We start from the raw sequence: 18,516 nt of genomic DNA on the forward strand, positions 1-18,516 counted from the left end.
GGATTCATGGTGAGTTCAAACCCTGCATTGGGCTCTCTGAGGTCAGCACAGAGCCCGCTTTGGATCCTCTGTCCCCCTCTCTCTGCCCCTCCCCTGCTCAAGTTCTCTCTTTAAAAAAAAAAAAGCACACACACAAGAAACAAGGTTATTTTTTAATGTTTTATTTAAAAAAAAAAAAGACTTCATGAAACACGGCCAATTCCCACGTGAAATACACGAGGCTAGCCTTGTGATCTATTCAGGACACCCAGGCCACCCAATGCAGGCAAGATGCAGCAGTCTGGCCCACGGTGCAGCCCCGTGATCCCCAGACCCTGACATGAGGCCAAAAGCACCCACCTGCCAGAGGGCTGGCATCAGCATTCAGGGAAAGCCTTCTTCCACGGCTCCTTTATTATGTGGCTTCAGTTTGACAAATGAACTCCTCCTTCCCACCCCCAAACATTAGAACCCAGCTACAAAACACCAGCCACCACTGGTGACTCTAACAGGTTTTCATCAGACCTGAGTTTCAATTTCTCAAAGCTGAACGGCTATAAGTAACCCCTGGTACCGACGACTGTGTCTATCAGAGGCAGAGCAGCATCTTCAAAGGTGACGCCAAGATATGTCAATATGACTGTGACTCATCCCCCCCAATTCCTTGAAGGAAAAAAAACTTGTATTACAATGCTGAAACAATGATGAAATCCTCTGGTGGCTGCTGTCATCATTCTGTCTCCGGAAGTGCCTGCTAAGTCCAGACGAAACTCAGGAGAGGCAAGGGAGGCACTCACCGTGGGTGCAAAATTTAAGGGGGCACCAAGACAACTCAGTAATTAAGATGATCATTTTTAGTGACTGTTTTTTTGTTTTTTTTAATTTTTTTAATGTTTATTTTTGAGAAAGAGAGAAACAGAGTGCAAGTGGGAGAGGGCAGAGAGAGAGGGAGACACAGAATCCCAAGCAGGCTCCAGACTGTCTGCACAGATCCCGATGCGGGGCTTGAACTCACGAAGCATGAGATCATGACCTGAGCCAAAGCCAGACGCTTAACTAATTGAGCCACCCAGGTGCTCCAGTGACGAATTTTTTTTTTAAGTTTATTTACTTTTGAGAGAAAGAGAGAGACAGACAGAGCAGGCAGGGGAGAGACAGAGAGAGAAGAGAGAGGATCCCAAGCAGGCTCCACACTATCAGCACAGACCACGAAACGGAGCTGAAACTCACAAACCTTGAGATCATGACCTGAGCCAAAAATCAAGAGTCAAGACGCTTAACTGACTGAGTCCCCAGGCATCCCTTTAGTGACTATCTTTAAAAACCAAAAGTAATTTTTAAAAATTTGCAATGAACAACACATCACAATTTTAAAATAAAGGCAGGACTTGACCCTGAACTCACAGGATCTATCTGCCCTGACCCCGGTTCTGGTGGGCTCAGTTAGAGCTGTACTATGGGAAGATCCCAATCTGGGCCACTTAGAAGAGTGTGGACTTTAGGAAAACCTCATTTGGCCGATTAGCTAGCTGGGTGACCTTGGGCTCGTTACCCAATCATCTAGGTCTCAGTTTCCTCTTCTGTAAAATGGAAATAATACCTTCCTCACTGAATAAATGATCAAGTAAAAATAAATGCAAAGTGCCACTCCCACTGTCCAGCACAGGACCCAGTATGAAGCTGGCAGTCCTACAGCCTCACACCACGTACCTGGACTCCAAGGAGAAGCCACAACGTGTTTCCTGTGTGCTAAGAGCTCATACAGTAGACTTTCAAGCAACTTTCAGGAAATGGATTTGACAGGTTATTGCGGTTTCCCTACTAGTCCTGAAGACAATCTTTTCTTCTTGTCCTTTCCCTCTTCAGAACGGAAGACCAACCCCAGCACTGAATCAGTGGGGGGTGGGGGGGTGGGGGCAAGGAAGAGAGTGGGGGAGGGGTGGGGATGGAGACCTAGAGCAGTGCTCACCCCACACCTCACCCCCAAACACACCCCCCCCCCCCCGCCTCCATGGGTCAACTCCTCAGGATAAACAGGCAGGTAGGTGATACCCCAACAGCCTGGCATGACTAGAAAACAAAACAACCTCTGTGTTTCTCAAGAGTTTTTCTTCCTACAACAAAGCATGGCCATTTTTAAATAAAAGGAAATCAAACCCCAAGGACAATTTCTTATTCCCTTCATTCCTTGCTAATCTACCTTTGAGCCTGGAAGAAGCAACTTGTTCCCGGTCACTGTTGTGCTGCCAGAGGCATTGAACCTTACCACCGACTTTGGACCTGGTAATGCTGACTCTGGGAGTTACGTATGTGACCTTGAGATTATTATTATAACTGTTCTCAGACTCTCAAAGTCTAGAGTCTGAGTTCATCCTTATGAATTATTCTATCTCCAAAATAAAAGCATCCCATGACCGGGACCACAGACCTCAGACAACCTTGAACTTCCACACCACAAATAAAGAAACACCTGTCAATCACCATCTCTCACCCAAGTGTCATGAGCACCTATATTTCTTTGTTATGCGCCTTGGAAGCACTAGGAAGAACACAATATTCAGGGAGATGGTTTCAATAATACAACAGGGGAAGATGTGTAATGCCCAAAGCATGCCTCACACATTCACATATGTGGGCAGGCTCTGCTTAAGGTGCAGCAGAAACTCTTAAAACTTTTCCTCTCTTCGCATCTCTGAAAAATAGTTTACTTTTCTCATTTTAAATAGCATGACTGGATAATTATCAAAGCAGTAAGAATGTAGTACTGGGAAATTTACAAAGCACAGAAAGTTCAAAGGAAAAAAAAAAAACCACTCATGTCAGTCCTATCCAAAGAAAAACATCATGAGTAAAAAAACCTTTCTCAATGCACATAAGTATATATAAACGCGGATAGACAGATAGATAGATACTCGATCGATCTTACGTAGAAGTTTACATATATGTGCTCATCCCTAAGTAGCAAACTAAGTGTATAATTACAAAAGAGGTAAGTGACCAGACACAAGAATGTTGATGAATAGCATAAGATATAAACTCAGAACCCCATCATCCTGCAGAAGGCTAGGAGAGGGACATTTTACAAAGAAATACAAGAAATTATGTCACAAAATTTGCTTCTTAAAAGAGTTAAGCATCAGCAAGTATTTATTGAGCGCCTACCAAGTTCCCAGCACTTTGTTAGGCACTGGGAATGCAGAGGTGTAAAATAGTTCAGTAGAGGGGCGCCTGGGTGGCTCAGTCGGTTAAGTGTCCAGCTTCAGCTCACGTCATGATCTCATGGTTCATGGGTTCAAGCCCCGCATCGGGCTGTGTGCTGACAGCTCAGAGCCTGGAGCCTGCTTCAGATTCTGTGTCTTCCTCTCTTCCTGCCACTCCCCCACTCACTCTCTGTCTCTCTCTCTCTCAAAAATAAACATGTAAAAATTTTTTTAAAAAAATACTTCAGTAGAAGGGGCTCTCCCACAAGTGGGGAAAGACTTCCTGAGCCTCTTCTTTGGCTCTGCCAATAAGCTGTATGACCTTCCAGCAAGTCATTTAATTCTCTGTGCTTCAGTTTCCTCATATAAAATGGGGATTAAACATGAGGGCAGTTGGGATGACTAAATGAGTCTGTATACCTAAAGCACTTAGGACTCAGCCTGAGACTCAGAAGCGCTCAATAAAAATCAGTGCTCCAATAATAAAATGAGTGGGGAAGACAAAAAACACACTGTAGAGACAGAGGGTCCAGGTGAGCCCCTAGGAGGAGACCTAAGCCTTAGAAAGGCTTCTGAAAGGGAGTGGGTAGGGACTGGGTGGACGTCTAACGGGAGAACTGGGTGGAGAGCCCTTGCCTTCCAAGCTGAGGAATCAGCAGGTGTGGAGGTGAGAGGGTGCGAGACAGGAGGGCTCCTGTGGCTGGATTTAGGGGCAGTCCAGGGGGAGGGTGAAATAAAGGAGGTGGGAACAGAAAAGGAGGCCAAGACACCAGAATTCGTTCAGTCACCTTCTTTTCGGTGACAGGTAGGCTATCCCACATCATGATCAATTTGAACAGGAAAGCTTTCTGGACTATTCCAATAAAGTCAAAGCGTGCTGATTTATGTATTTTTAAATTACTCTTACAAGTAAGCATTTTCTAAAAACTCTACAAAGAGGCAGAGATGTAACGAGCTGATCCTTCACACCTGCTCTCCAGACAGCCCTAAACTCATCACAAAGGTCCCCGAGTCCTTGCAGCACACATGGTAAGACCACTAGTAATAGATTTCTCACTGGGGGTATTACTACAAACAAAACAGAGAGCGAGACTAGATGATGAATTTGGTCTTCACTATTTCACAATGACTGGGAAATAAAGGAAAGGAAAAAAGTTTTCAACATACGTAGAATATAAATGTGAAAGGAGCTGTGACCAATACCTTTTCTTAAAAGAAAGCTTTTATTACCTAATGCGTTTGTCTTTGTTGATATGTTCTGCACGGTTAAGATTTGTTTGTTTGTTTGTTTGTTTGTTTAACTCCAAGCGACTTAACATACAGAGTAACAATGGTTTCAGGAGTAGAATTTAGTAATTCATCACTTACATATAATCTTCAGTGCTCATCCCAACAAGTGCCCTCCTTAATGTCCATCACCCATATAGTGCACCCCACCCACCCACCTCCCCGCCAGGAACCCTCAGTTTGTTCTCCATATTTAAGAGTCTCTTCTCTTGGCCTCCTGCACAGTTAAGATTTAAAGCTTCATAGTTTAATAATACAAATAATACCTACGATGTCATGAGCTTTTTATAAATCACCAGGCAGTCCCTTTTTTATATACAGTTGACTGATGAACAACGTGGGGGTTGGGGGTACCGACCACACAGGCAAAAATCGATGTATAACTTTTGACTCTCCTAAAACTTAACCACTAATCACCTACTGTTGACTGGAAGACTTACCAATGACATAAACAGCCAACTAACACATATTTTGTCAGTCATGTTATGTATTGTATTCTTACAATAAAGCAAGCTAGAGAAAAGAAAATGTTACTGAGAAAATCGTAAGAGGAAATATACTTAAAGTACTGTATTTATGGACAAAACTCTATGTGTAAGTGGACCCACACAGTTCAAACCCGTGTTGTTAAAGGGTCAACTGTATTATCTCCAAATCCCAAAAGAAATGCCAAATTCTAAAAAATGCTGATCACCAAGACTTTTTACAAGCAAGTTATTTAAAATCTGTGATTTATAGCTCAATAGGTATTAAAATATGACAGGGAACTGAGAGTCAGAAACTAAAAGACTTGCTCCAGACCACACAATGTCTGAATGGCAGAGCTAGGATTTGAACACAGGTCCTTCACGTGCTATGGTAGCCAGCTTCCAATGATCCTTACCTCCTGGCATCCAAACTTTTCTATAGTCCCCTCCCTCTGAATCACAGCTGGCCTGTGTGACAAAAACTACTGTGGAAGTGACAATTAATGACTTCAAAAGCCTACATCATAAAAGTCATGGCAGCATGTACCTTGGCCTCCTCATAAGTCACTCACTCTGAAAGAAGCTAGCCACCATATTGTGAGGTCACTCAAGCATCCTACCCAAGGAGCCTACAGGGGTCCTTGGAAGCGGACCCTAAAGCCCCAGCTGACATCTTTGCTGCAAAGAAGTGGACAGAAACCGCCCATCTAAACCACTCCCAAAGTCCTGATCTGCAGAAACTATGCAAGACAATAAATACTTACTACTGGTCTAAGTCATTCAATTTGAAAGGAATTTGTCATGCAGCAATAGATAATTAATACATGCCTCAAGCCTGCGTTCTTTTCTCCGTATCTACACTGTCATTCAGGAGCTTCTGTAACTTTATCTTTTAATTAGTATCACTCAAAATAGTTACTGAAATCAAAGCTATATACCCTATCAGGTCTCCGAGAAAAGCACCACCAGAACTGACATCTTACATCTATTTCTTGCTGGCATTGTTCCATTCTGGGACTCAGGTGTTGTTTTTTTTTTTTTTTTTAAGTTTATTCATTTTTAGAGAGACATTGTGGGGGAGAGGCAGAGAGAGAGGGAGGGAGAGACAGAGAATCCCAAGCAGGCACCGAGCTGTCAGCGCAGAGCCCTACGTGGAGCTTGAACTCACGAACTGGGAGATCATGACTCGAGCCAAAGAAAGCCAAGAGTCGGATGCCTAACCTACCAAGCCACCCAGGCCCCCCGGGACTAAGATTTTAGATACACAATTATTCTTGTTGATCTACCCCTTCACAAAATAGGCAGCTAACAGGGTTCATTAAACCTGTGCCGGGGAGTCTAGGAAACCATTTAGCCAGGTCTTTTAAAGGTGTGTTTTGGGCATGTTTTGTTTAAAAAAAATAAAATAAAATAAAATAAACATAACCGTGCTGAGATACTGCTACGTGTCTATTCAAATGGCTAAGATAAAAAGTGTTGACAATATCAGGGTCTGGTGAGGATTCCTGGGTATTTGCCCAGGGGAATTCAAAACTGTGTTCACGTCAAAACCTACAGTGAAAGTTTATAGCAGCTGCATGTTTACAGCCACTACCGCCCCCAACTGGAAACAACCCGAAAGTCCTTCGACTACCGAATGGCGACACAAACTCGGATACGTCCACACAGTGGAATACAGTTCGGCAGCAAAAGTGAAAGAATCCTGAATGCTCCCAACAGCTTAGAGACCTCAAAGATAGCATGCGGAGTGAAAAGTCTCAAAGGGTTACACAGTCCGTGATTCCATTTATACGATGTTCTGGAAGAGACCAAACAACAGTGACAGAGCAAAGATCAGTGTCAACGGTGGCCGGAGAAGCAGGAAGGTGAGTCCAAAGAGGCAACACTCGGGAATTTTTTGAGCCGAATGACACAGTCCCTGTCCTGAGTGTGAGGGTCACGGTCGCCGCACACACTGGTGCACGTGGTAAAACTCACAGAACCGTACAGAGAAGAAAAATCGCTTTTACTCAAACTTGATTTAAAAAAAAAAAAAAATAGGGGCGCCTGGGTGGCTCAGTCGGTTAAGCAGCCGACTTCAGCTCAGGTCATGATCTCACGGCTGGTGAGTTCAAGCCCCACGTCGGAGTCTGTGCTGACGGCTTGGAGCCTGGAACCTGCTTCGGATTCTGTGTTCCCCTCTCTCACTGCCCCTCCCCACTTGCACTCTTGTCTCTCTCTCTCTCAAAAATAAATATTTTTTAAAAAATGCTTTTAAATAGATGCACACATACTTTTCTTTTGAGGCAATTTCATTTCCTTTTTCCCGTAAGAAGAAATACATCCTTCCTTAAATCACCTTCAGGGCCTAGGGTCGTCTTGATTTCCAAATCTTTATTTAAAAACAAACAAACACACAAACAAAAAAACGCTGATCACAAGCAAGTTATTTAGAATCCATGATTTGTAGCTCAAGAGTCTACCTTCTTTCAAACAATTATCATTCATTATTTTCCTGTATAGCTGAGGGTCCCCTGGCCCCTGCCTTATGTCCCTATAAACATTCTTGCCTGGGAGCAAAAGACCTTTTAGACAAACACAGACAAAACCACACAGGTTCTCAATAAATGTCTGCTGGCATGTATATGGCGTGTATAAGCCACAGATTAGCTGGATCTGTCTCCAGACTGTCCCAAAGGTATCCGACGGCCCCTGGGAAAAACGAGCTGCCCACTCTGAGTTGCACTCTGAGCATGAGGGTGACCGTCCGCATAGCCCCCTCCTGTCCCGGTGCCCCATGCAGTTCACACCTCCTTTCAGTATCAAAAACGCCTCCATTTGGACAAATAACATACATGCGCTTCCTTTGAAGACAAGAGTTTTTGTCTGTTTTGTGCACTGATGTGAATGCAAGCATAGCCCCTACCTTATGAAAGGTGTTCCACAGATCTTTGTGAAAAGTAAGATCAGTTTTATTCTTCCTAACTGGTGAAGACATTAGGAATTTAATGAGCTGTGATTTTCCAGATGCCTATGATCCTGTGATAAGACTTCCATTAATCCGCCAAAGAAAGGCTCTTTTGTAAGGACCTGGAAGATAAAAGGGAAGCCGCATCCACGGCCCCTGACCCCAGGAGCTAACTCTGGTGAAGAGTGGGGTTCACACATCGGGGAATAAGGCCTTACGCATCCATGTAAGATCCGTTATGCCCACGGGCACCACTGCCACTTGCCCTGGAAGGTCTCCACATGCTTCTGGGTGCACCGTTCCAAAAGGTGTGCCAGTGGAATTCAGAATCGGACACTGCTCTACTTGGGAATTTGAAAAATAGGCAAGACTTGGATGTTTCACAAATGTTTTGCTGGGGGCTGATGAGGGCTGTGAAGAATCAGCACCTTCACTGAAGTGCTTCCGACCCACAACAGAGAAAAGGAGGCAGATAAAAATGCTCCTCGAGTTAGAAGAAAATAAAGCAGTAGGCACCCCTCCCATTTCAGCCTGGCCCCTACTCTGGGCCTTTCTCAACCTCCAGATACAGGCCAGTTATGCTATAAACTCACCCCGAGCAAGCTCTACCCCCGTTTTTTCCCCCGCCCCAGAAGGTGTGTTCCGATACAAGCAAGAGCCTCGTGGGGATAATATATAAGGAGTGACACACGGCTTATGACACTCTTCACAAGGGATCATTAGGTTAGAGCTGCTTCTCTTGGGGCACAGGCATCAACATCTATGTGCTCGTGAACTTCTGAGCTTCGCACAGCCCCAGGAGGAGGTGGGACAGAAGCTTCTCTTACATTTCTGCTGCTCCCGTCCCTGCTGGTCTCCTTCCACCCCTACCCCGGGAAGGTTTTTCTTCACTTCTCTCTTATTTTTGCCCATAAATCCCATCCATCTGGAAAGGCTCATGCTGTCTGGGCACAATCTCACATCACCCAGTGCCCCCGCCCCTAGACGCACCCCCCACCACAAGAGTGGTCCCTCCTGTCGCCTAAACAAGAGTCCTTCCCTAGGAGGAGAGGTCGGAGGTTCACGCTCCACTAGGCGATTCTTCATCATAGTGGGAGCAGTCTGAGCACCTCTTCCACGGGAACGGAAAACGCTCTAAGGTGTGATGAATTGTCAGGATGACTGGAGGACAGCTTGCATTTTAAGGCAAGAGCCATGGATGCTGGACTTCCTGCCCTTCCCCACCCCCATCCCCAAACTGTCCTGCTCAAAACACCAGCAGAGAGGGTAACTGAAACATCAAGGCAATGCCGGCCAAAAAACAGAGTCTGGACACTATGCGGGAAAGCCCACGGGGCCGACTCTGGACCCGGGTCTCTGTGCTTGAGACCGACCCACCTCCGCCCTTTCTGAGGTTGGTGCTGAGAACTAAGAAATACCCCTTTATTCTGCATCCTACGGCTCAAGCTGGGCATCTGTCGCTTGCAACAAAAGAGTCCTAGGGACCCTCCTACCATAGATTTATGTACACATGGTCACTGCAAGCAAAAAAAAAAAAAAATGACCAATATGGGCACCTGAGTGGCTCAGTGAGTTCAGAATCCGACTCTTGATTTCCACTCAGGTCTCGATCCAGGGTGGTGGGAGCGAGCCCCAAGAGGGGCTCTGCACTGAGCATGGGGCCTGCTTAAGATTCTTCCTCTCTCCCCCGCCCCACCCCACCCCTCCCCTACGTGCACTGTCCCAAAAAATAAAAATAAGTTTTAAAAAAGTGACCGCTAAAGGGCAATGTTAGTTACATTCTGTAGAACCATGTAACAGTAACATCACAGAGGCATCGTTTTCATTTCAAAGAAAGCTCCAAGTAGAAAACACTTAGTGTTAAGGGGGAAAAAGTGGCTTCTCAATGTGCATGCATCATTCTCTCAATTTTTTAATAACAATGGACATTTGCACATATAGGTGATAATACCGGAAATACACCAAATATTGCCAAAAGTTAAATGGAAATCAACCATTTTTTAATTTTCATAATCTTTAAATGGCAGGATTCCAAGGAATTTTTACTTTCTGTTTTATATGTGAGTACTTTTCTACTCCTGTCACAATAAACACACTACAAAGTGACCACTAAAATAAGTCAACAAAAACAGGCTTCTTTAAATTAAAGCTCCATTCAAATGCCACCTCTTCCAATCAGAATCCACTATCTGTCCTGAACACTTCCACCATTACTATACCTTGTGCAAGGTTCTTATATTTCACCTTTTATTATAATTACCTAGACTTTTCCCTCATCCCCCTGGATGTCATACTCCAAGAGTAAGGACTGAGCCCTATTTTTGTGTCACCAATGGTAACCAGTATATTCAACAAAGATACTCATAAATATCCCTTGACTTGACAGGCCCTGACATAAACTAAAGTAAAAATAAAACGGCCCAGGGGCGCCTGGGTGGCGCAGTCGGTTAAGCGTCCGACTTCAGCCAGGTCACGATCTCGCGGTCCGTGAGTTCGAGCCCCGCGTCAGGCTCTGGGCTGATGGCTCGGAGCCTGGAGCCTGTTTCCGATTCTGTGTCTCCCTCTCTCTCTGCCCCTCCCCCGTTCATGCTCTGTCTCTCTCTGTCCCAAAAATAAATACAAAACGTTGAAAAAAAATAAAACGGCCCAGTGAATAATGAAATTACCCTGGTCAGTTGGCCACCATCACAGTAAGGGGAGAGTGGAGGGGCTGATCAGACTTCTTTTTAAAAGTTGAATCAAGGGGCGCCTGGGTGGCTCAGTCGGTTAAGCGTCCGACTTCAGCTCAGGTCACGATCTCGCGGTCCGTGAGTTCGAGCCCCGCGTCGGGCTCTGGGCTGATGGCTCAGAGCCTGGAGCCTGCTTCCGATTCTGTGTCTCCCTCTCTCTCTACCCCTCCCCCGTTCATGCTCTGTCTCTCTCTGTCTCAAAAATAAATAAACGTTGAAAAAAAAACTTTTTTTTTTTTTTAAATAAAAAAAAAGTTGAATCAATTAGGGGCACCTGGGTGGCTCGGTCGGTTGAGCATCCGACTTCGGCTCAGGTCATGATCTCGCGGTCCGTGGGTTCGAGCCCCGCATCAGGCCTGTGCGGACAGCTCAGAGCCTGGAGCCTGTTTCAGATTCTGTGTCTCCCTCTTTCTCTGGCCCTCCCCTGTTCATGCTCTCCCTCCCTCTGTCTCAAAAATAAATAAATGTTAAAAAAAAAAAAAAGTTGAATCAATTAAACGAAAATAGAAATATTGCTCTATGTTCTGCATTTTGCTCATCTGGATAGTTTATATTCAAGTTATTTGTTTAATATGAAGGGTATCATGAAATCATTTAACTTTTCCTTACAAATATTTGTGTCTAACTTTTCCATGTGGTAAACCTCTGGTTTACCCAAATCCTGACATTTTCAACTAGCTTGCTCCACTAATAACATTGGCCCCCAATAAGACCCGATACCAGAGAACCAAAAGCTCTGGTAAGATTATAAAGGAAGATATTAATCTCTGATTAATGATGTCCTCACAAATCTCCTAAGCAGTATTGTACGTGCAGAGAAATGCCATTCTAGGGTGACAAAAACGGCCGGTGCTGCCATCATTGTTTCTTAAGGAAATGTTATTCTCAAGCGTGTCCTATAATCCAAACTGCCAAATGATCAATTCTAAACAAATGTCCTACAAGGCCACCTTAAGAGGAAAGGCAAAATTCATGTTGATTTAGCCGCAAGATTTACACACAATATCAAATACCTAAAGTCCCGAAATAGAGTTTATCTCTCACAGAGATTTGATATGACCACGAAGTCACTCTCCACATAATCAATAGAGAGAAACATGTTTTGTCACAGATAACGGTACATGGCAAAAGAAAGATAAGGTCTTCCAACTGATGTGCCAGTCAAGAAGCTTTGGATGGCAGTAACAGAGTTAGAAAGTAAGTAAAATGATCATTTAGCACACGAAGCCCATGTTGGTATTATTTAGTATACAAAATTCACTATTCTTTGGTATACTCAGCTCCAGGGGCAGGAAGATCAGTGACTCAATGACACCCACAAGGACTCCGGTCCCAGGGCATCCAGGTGGTTCGGTGGGTTAAGTGGCCGACTCTTGATTTCGGCTCAGGTCATGATCTTACAGTCGTGAGACTGAGTCCCACATCAGGCTCATACTGGGCATGCAGGCTGCTTAAGATTCTCTCTCCCTCTGCCCCTATGCCTCACTGAGGCGTGTGCTCACACTTTTCTCTCCCTCCCTCCCTCCCTCTCTCTCAAAAAAAAAAAAAAAAAGTCTCTGGTTCCATCTTTCAGCTCCATCACCCTCTTGCCTTCATCCCAAGGTGAATCACAACATGGCTGCTGTGGTTCCAGGCATCACATTCAGTCTAGTCTTTGGGTCTCTTTTTAAGAGCACAGAAACATTCCCCAGAACCCCCTTCCTAGACCTCCCAGATGTTGGGGTCTTCTGGGAAGGGTTTGGCCTGATGACGAAAGGAGCCTGAAGAAGCCTGTGCCATTACTGACCTGCCAACAAATGTGGGAGACGATATAGCTGCGGCAGCCATGAGTCATAACAGCTAATTAGGAGGCAACAGTCTGATTAACTGCTCGGCAGCAAGCCTAAGTACGAAGAGCAACATGCTGGGGATGGCGGGGCGGACAGACAGAAAGAACCTGGGTCCCCGATGACACTGTGAGCTGAGACACCCAAGTGGGAACCCCTTATTATTACTTGAGGCAACGAAAGGTTTGATGGGTGGTTAGCCAGACACTGTACCATTTTAAGATGAAAATACTCTTAAAGATGCCCTTGAAGTTTGAGGGAAAGAGCACCAGTAACTTGCCCCACATCACAAACATGGCCAGCGTGGAAGGGCAGGTCTATCGGGTCCCGGTGCCTCCGCTCCCAACTCCTGCCACCTCTGATACCACCCTCTACCTCCCGTATTGTCAAATGTCACAGGGTGTTCGCCACACGCATTTTAGTTCGGATCAACCAAGATTTATTTACTTTCTCTGGGCAGGAGAAACAAAAATTAGGAACACATACTTTCCGACCCTAATAATACTTATTATTTGGGTCAGAAAATGAGAAAACACAGACGGCAAGATACAATTCCTGCCAAGATAAGGGGAACTAAAGGCATTTCATAACTACCTACATGTGCCGCTCTGACCTCTTTTTAACGTGTTACATCTTGGGGCGCCAGGTGGCTCAGTCAGTTAAGCATCCAACCCTTGGTTTCAGCTCAGGTCATGATCTCATGGTTTGTGGGATGGGGCCCACATGGGGCTCTGTGCTGACAGTGTAATGCCTGCTTGGGGTTCTCCCTTTCTGCCCCACTCATGCATGCTCCCTCGCTCGCGCTCTCTCTCTCTCAAAATAAATAAACTTTAAAACATTAAAACTAAATAAAATGTTACACCTTGCTATTACCCAAGGCTTCCTTTTCGTATCGCTTTCAAAAATATTTCTTTCCCATCATCTTTCTGTGTGCCGAAAAACAAATACAACTCCAGTTTGAATTTTAAAAATCGATTTATTTGATCATAATCTCAAACATAATTATTTCCTCATATTTTCAAAATAAGCAGGTATTTTCTCTTTCATTTTTAAGCCTCTTCAACTCCGTTTTCGGGAGGAAGGAACAAAACTGCTCCTTCACCCTCAAAAATGGAAGCTGACCACTTGAACAGAGCAATACCAGTAAGCCTTACACATAAAAAATGTGTTATTTTTCCAAAACTGAGTAAATTCCCTGGCCTTTGATAAGTTCAATAATTACGCCATGTATATAACACTTTGCCAATAATTTTTGCTTTTCAAGAGATACCATCAAAAAATAGAAAGGTTAAAAAATAGACTGGTGAAAATATTCACAACACACAGATCTAACAGAGAACTCATATCCAGAATATATAAAGAATCCCCACAATGAGACAAGATGACATTGAGTATGCGCAGTTTATTATATGTTGATCGTACTCTAAAGCTATATAAAATGATCGGACAAAAACATAATTAAAAATACAAAAGATTTGATACACAAAGGAAGATATGCAAACGGCCAATAAGCACATGAAAAGCAACCACTGGCCATCAGGGAAATCTAGAATGAAATCCCTATGACACACTGTGACACACCCACCAGAATGGCTAAAATGAAAAAGACTGAACATCAGTAACATCCCAGTGTTACTGAGGATTACAGTAACTGGAATGCTCAGATGTCATCGGTGAGAATGTAAAATGGTGCAAATACCTGGGAAAACAGACGGTAGCTTCTGATAAAGTTAAGCGTATACTTATTATAAGACCCCGCAAAAGAATTAAAAACAGATCTCCACACAAAGACTTGTTCGCAAGAGTGCACAGCAGCTTCATGCATCAGAGCCCAAAGCAAACGGCCAGAGCGGCCAAAGGCGAAGGAACAAAGGATGGCGGAACGGACCTTGAAATGGTACCGGGAGATAGAAAGAAAGATACTGGTGAGAGGCTGGGAGGGAGGAGTAGAGAAAGGGAAGAAGGGGAGAGCAGGGAGGAGCAGGAGGAGGAGAGGAAGGGGCGATCAAAGTCAAGGAGAAAAGAAATTATACCCAGACATAGTGAAGGTGCAGAACTCCAAAGAACCTTAAAGCAGCCGGGGCGCCTGGGTCGCTCAGTCGGTCGACTCTTGATTTAGGCTGAGGTCATGATCTCACAGTTTATGAGTTCACGTCGGGCTCTGTGCTGGCAGGACGGAGCCTGCTTGGGATTCTCTCTCCCTCTCTCTCTCTCTCTCTCTCTCTCTCTCTGCCCCTCCCCGGCTCATGTGCGTGCACGCTCTCTCTCTGTCTCAAAATAAATAAATAAGCTTAAAAAAAAAGTCAGCAGACAGAAAAGACAGACTACTCACAAGCAACAACCAGCCCAGAGGCGGATACTGCAGCTGCCACAAAGGAACCAGAAGGGAGCTGATTAATACAACGTCAATCTGGAATCGCGCACCCAGGGCGTTTATCATTCCAGAACAAAGATACTTAAAGGCACACAAAAACGGAGGTTACCACCAAACAGATGCTCACCAATGAAGCCTCTAGAAAATAGATGCCAAGGAAGAAGGAAAATTCTTGGAGAAGCTAGCTTTTCAGAGAAGTTTTACTTTCTTCTTCATGCTTTTAGACCTAAGTTTCTTCTTAATGAGACTGTAACTTTTTACAATATTACCCAGCTTTCAAGGTTAATTGCAATTGTTAAATTCGAACAAAATGGAAACAAAATCAAATATCATATCTTCAAGTTCCCGGAACAGCAACCTTAAAAACTTTAAAGACTAACTGTAAAGGACATGAAAATCCAGGTTTATTCATTCACAGCCAGTTATCTACCAAGGGATTGCTATGTGCTAGGCATATACTAGATCCTGAGTTAACAGGATGAGAACAAAAAATGAAAATCACCATATTCCTGGATTTGTAAGTCTTCCTGTATGAGATACTTTTATGGAAAGCCGAAGTCTGTGTGTAGAGTGGCATTCCTCTTGTGGCAAGAAATATTAGCATAATAGAGTTAAAAGCAATCTGGTTTGGCTGGTGGCTCCTTTGTTTGAAAATGTATGCACAAATATGACAATTTTTCACACGAAATTAATTCAGTGTAAATGATGAATTCTCACATCATTTATTTGCCAATCTTACAGTTTGTCTATTATTTCCGTCCCACGTTAAAATAAGAAAACTGCCAATGCCTAGCCTGCACTGGGCATGCATTCAGTTTTAGTCACATTGTATTTGATGGTCCCTGGCTTATTTCAGAGATATCAAAAGCTTAGAGCACCATATTTAATATCTATCAAGTGCCCACTTTTGCTTCAAGTATCCACTTGGCAAAACATTTTTTAACTGCCTTCAACCAGGACTAGGGCAGCCGAAAAAAGCCAGCTTCTCCACTTTAAAATAAACATTTTCCGGGGGCTTCTTGATTAAAAACAAAGGCAGCATTTGGCATAAAAAGACTGGTGAAATCAGTATTTCAAGTAATTTGAATGGAAACATTTGGGCTCTGATCTTCCTGGACATGTGGAAATGGTTAACGCAGTAACCTGGAGGAAAACAGAGGCCGTAGCAGAAACTCTACCCATTAAAAAGCAAGAAAAAGAACTTGACCTCCCGCTTCCCATTCAATAGCCAGGCTTGAAGAGCCTGGCCTTTCCATCGAAGGTACCCAAGAAAAGGAGAGGGCAGCCATGGGACCTAAAAGCCTGCCCCTTCCCCTCCCAGCCAACACCTAGAATGCCTGTGCACCCAAAGTGGAAAGGACTCAAGCCGGCAACCGTATCTGGGGGATCATAGGAGCACCTCTCTTTTCTGTAGCATTTTCTCTTATGGGGGCCAGGGCATTTCTCAAAAAGCTTAGGCAGTTCTCTGCAATAAGCAAGGCCAGTCATAAAGGGTGTGTTTCAAACGCCAGTTCCACTGGCCCAATACCTACAAATCCACAGAACTTGCCCCGCCCTCCGGGAAAAGTCACAATGTCTTTCCTAAAGGGTGTTCAGCACACAAAGACTGGGCTCTTGCCTTTTCTCCAATGTTCTCTAACCTCTTCCAGGATGGAAAAAGCTTTTCTCTTTCGATGGACGTTATCCCAAGCACCCTTCTTAAAAAGCTGTATCGTTTTTCCAAACAAATTAAGCTCTGCTATGTGCATCGAGTATTAGGGGACAAATTCCACTTTTTAAGAAACGAACCCCTTTGATCCTGTATTTAATTCTTAACTTTCTTCAGTTTCTGTAATGAAATACAAAACAAAAACATTCACCCAGCTTTCTTTTAGTCTCAAAATAATTATAAACTAAATGCAACCCACCAGAAGAGAATTGTCTAGGATAGATTTTTCAATCTCCTTTTGGTAAATTTGGCTACAGAGTAGTGTTACTGTTCTATTATGACCCAAGGAATTAAATCCCTACACAAATTCCAGGAAGAGACTATCAATGTGAAAAGGGGCATTATAAACCCAACTCCAGGATTTCCCTAGGGACAGACTCCTTAACGCGAAACCACACACCGACTCACAAGGGTTGTGCCACAGAATCTGTGACCCTATGGGGCACAACTACATCATCCCCAACTATGTCAAGTTTCCTGTCGGCTTCAAAGAAACAAGAGATTCTGGGAAGCCCTGGGGTAAGGGAGGCATCAACTCAGCATCTCTATCAACCAACACTTCGCACAGTGAGCCAGCCACTGGCCAATAATGTCTATTTATTTTACCCAGAGGCAGATCTATTAGCCAGACATTCTAAAAACACAAACGTTTTGTTGTGCTTGGAGGAACTCCAATATTGGTGCCTTGCTGCAGAACGATGCTGCGGGAATATAAAGTGAGCCATGTGGATGCTGAACCCACATAGGAAGCCATCCTCAGAAACTGTCACACCAGAAGACCAATCCTTTGGAAAGGCCGAGGGGTAAACCCCCAGCCAGAAGGCTGTGGAATGAGGGAAGAAAGCCAAAGCTAGGAGATATCAGAAAGGCCCACCCCATGGGAACGAGGGCAATTTTTAAGGCAACTCCCTCAAAGCTCTCAGCACCAAAAAGGCCTTTCCCCTCCTCTTCTTTTTCGACTGAATGAAAGAGCGAGACAATGCTAAAGGACGTTCTGACATGGGTTTGGCAAAGTCACCACGTGCAAAACACATTAAACGTAACCCATGGGGGTTGGCTCTCCCAAGACCGCCGGCTGGGTGAGGGGGGCCGGGGGTCCACAAAAGTCATGGCTCAGGGGGAATCCGGGAAACAGGGCAGGGCCGGCGGCGGAGCAAATCAAACCTGGGAAGCTAACAGGGAAGGCATTAACAACAATAATAAAATGAAACAGCCAGAGGCCACCATGGTACTCCAGAAGGCTGAGACAGGCTGAGACCGCTAAACTCCTCCGGACGAGAGGCGATCTCTCCACAGCTCAGGGAGCTGACCTGGTAGCAGCGTCCTCGATTCTTTTGTAAGCCTCACCTCCCTCCTTTCTGGGGTCCTGCACCGATCCCGGGAGTAGCGGGGCCCCAACTGCCAGGAACGAAATCCAGAACGATGACCGGGAACTCATCCCCCCCCCCCCCTCAAATAACACACACACACACACACACTCTCTCTCTTTCTCTCTCTCTCTCTCTCTCTCTCTCTCTCTCTCTCTCTCTCAAGGGTCTGGCCAGATCACACAGCTAAAGTTTCCGGAACTTAAATCGTAAAACCACAATCAGAAGTTGTTGTTTTAAAATGCTCACCACAAAAATCTGTGTCCTTTGCTGGAAAGAAAAAAAAAAAAAAAAACTTTGCTCTCCGTAAAGGCGGTAAAGAGAGACAAAATCTAACTTAAGCGGAGGGTGTATTCCTCTTTGTCACCTACCCGGGTGCTCGCGCCGCGCGTGGGCGAGCGGCAGGCACCCGGCAGCGCCGCGGCACCCGAGCCAGTGGCCACCTCCCCGGCCCGCGATCCGCCTCTGGGGCCAAGACTGCGGCCCGAGGTCCGGAAGCGGCGTCCGGCGCTGTCACTGTGCCGGGTGGGATGGGAGGAAGCGGGGGGGAAGGGCACAGCGGGGTGGGGGAGGCGGGGGGGAGCCGCGCGCACAGCCGCGCAGCCCGGGTCCGCGGAGGTGAGAGAAAGGTG

General features: G+C 45.0%; 1 protein-coding gene across 4 annotated transcripts in view; it reads right to left on the reverse strand.

The window, feature by feature from the left end:
• FARP1 (FERM, ARH/RhoGEF and pleckstrin domain protein 1) overlaps positions 1–18,516 on the reverse strand; it is a 294,494-nt gene that overhangs the window by 274,802 nt on the left and 1,176 nt on the right. The window lies entirely within an intron of this gene.

This window comes from Panthera pardus, unplaced genomic scaffold (assembly GCF_024362965.1).
Source record: "Panthera pardus isolate Hobbes unplaced genomic scaffold, ASM2436296v1 HiC_scaffold_1, whole genome shotgun sequence".
In the NCBI taxonomy this organism is placed as follows: Eukaryota; Metazoa; Chordata; class Mammalia; order Carnivora; family Felidae; genus Panthera; species Panthera pardus.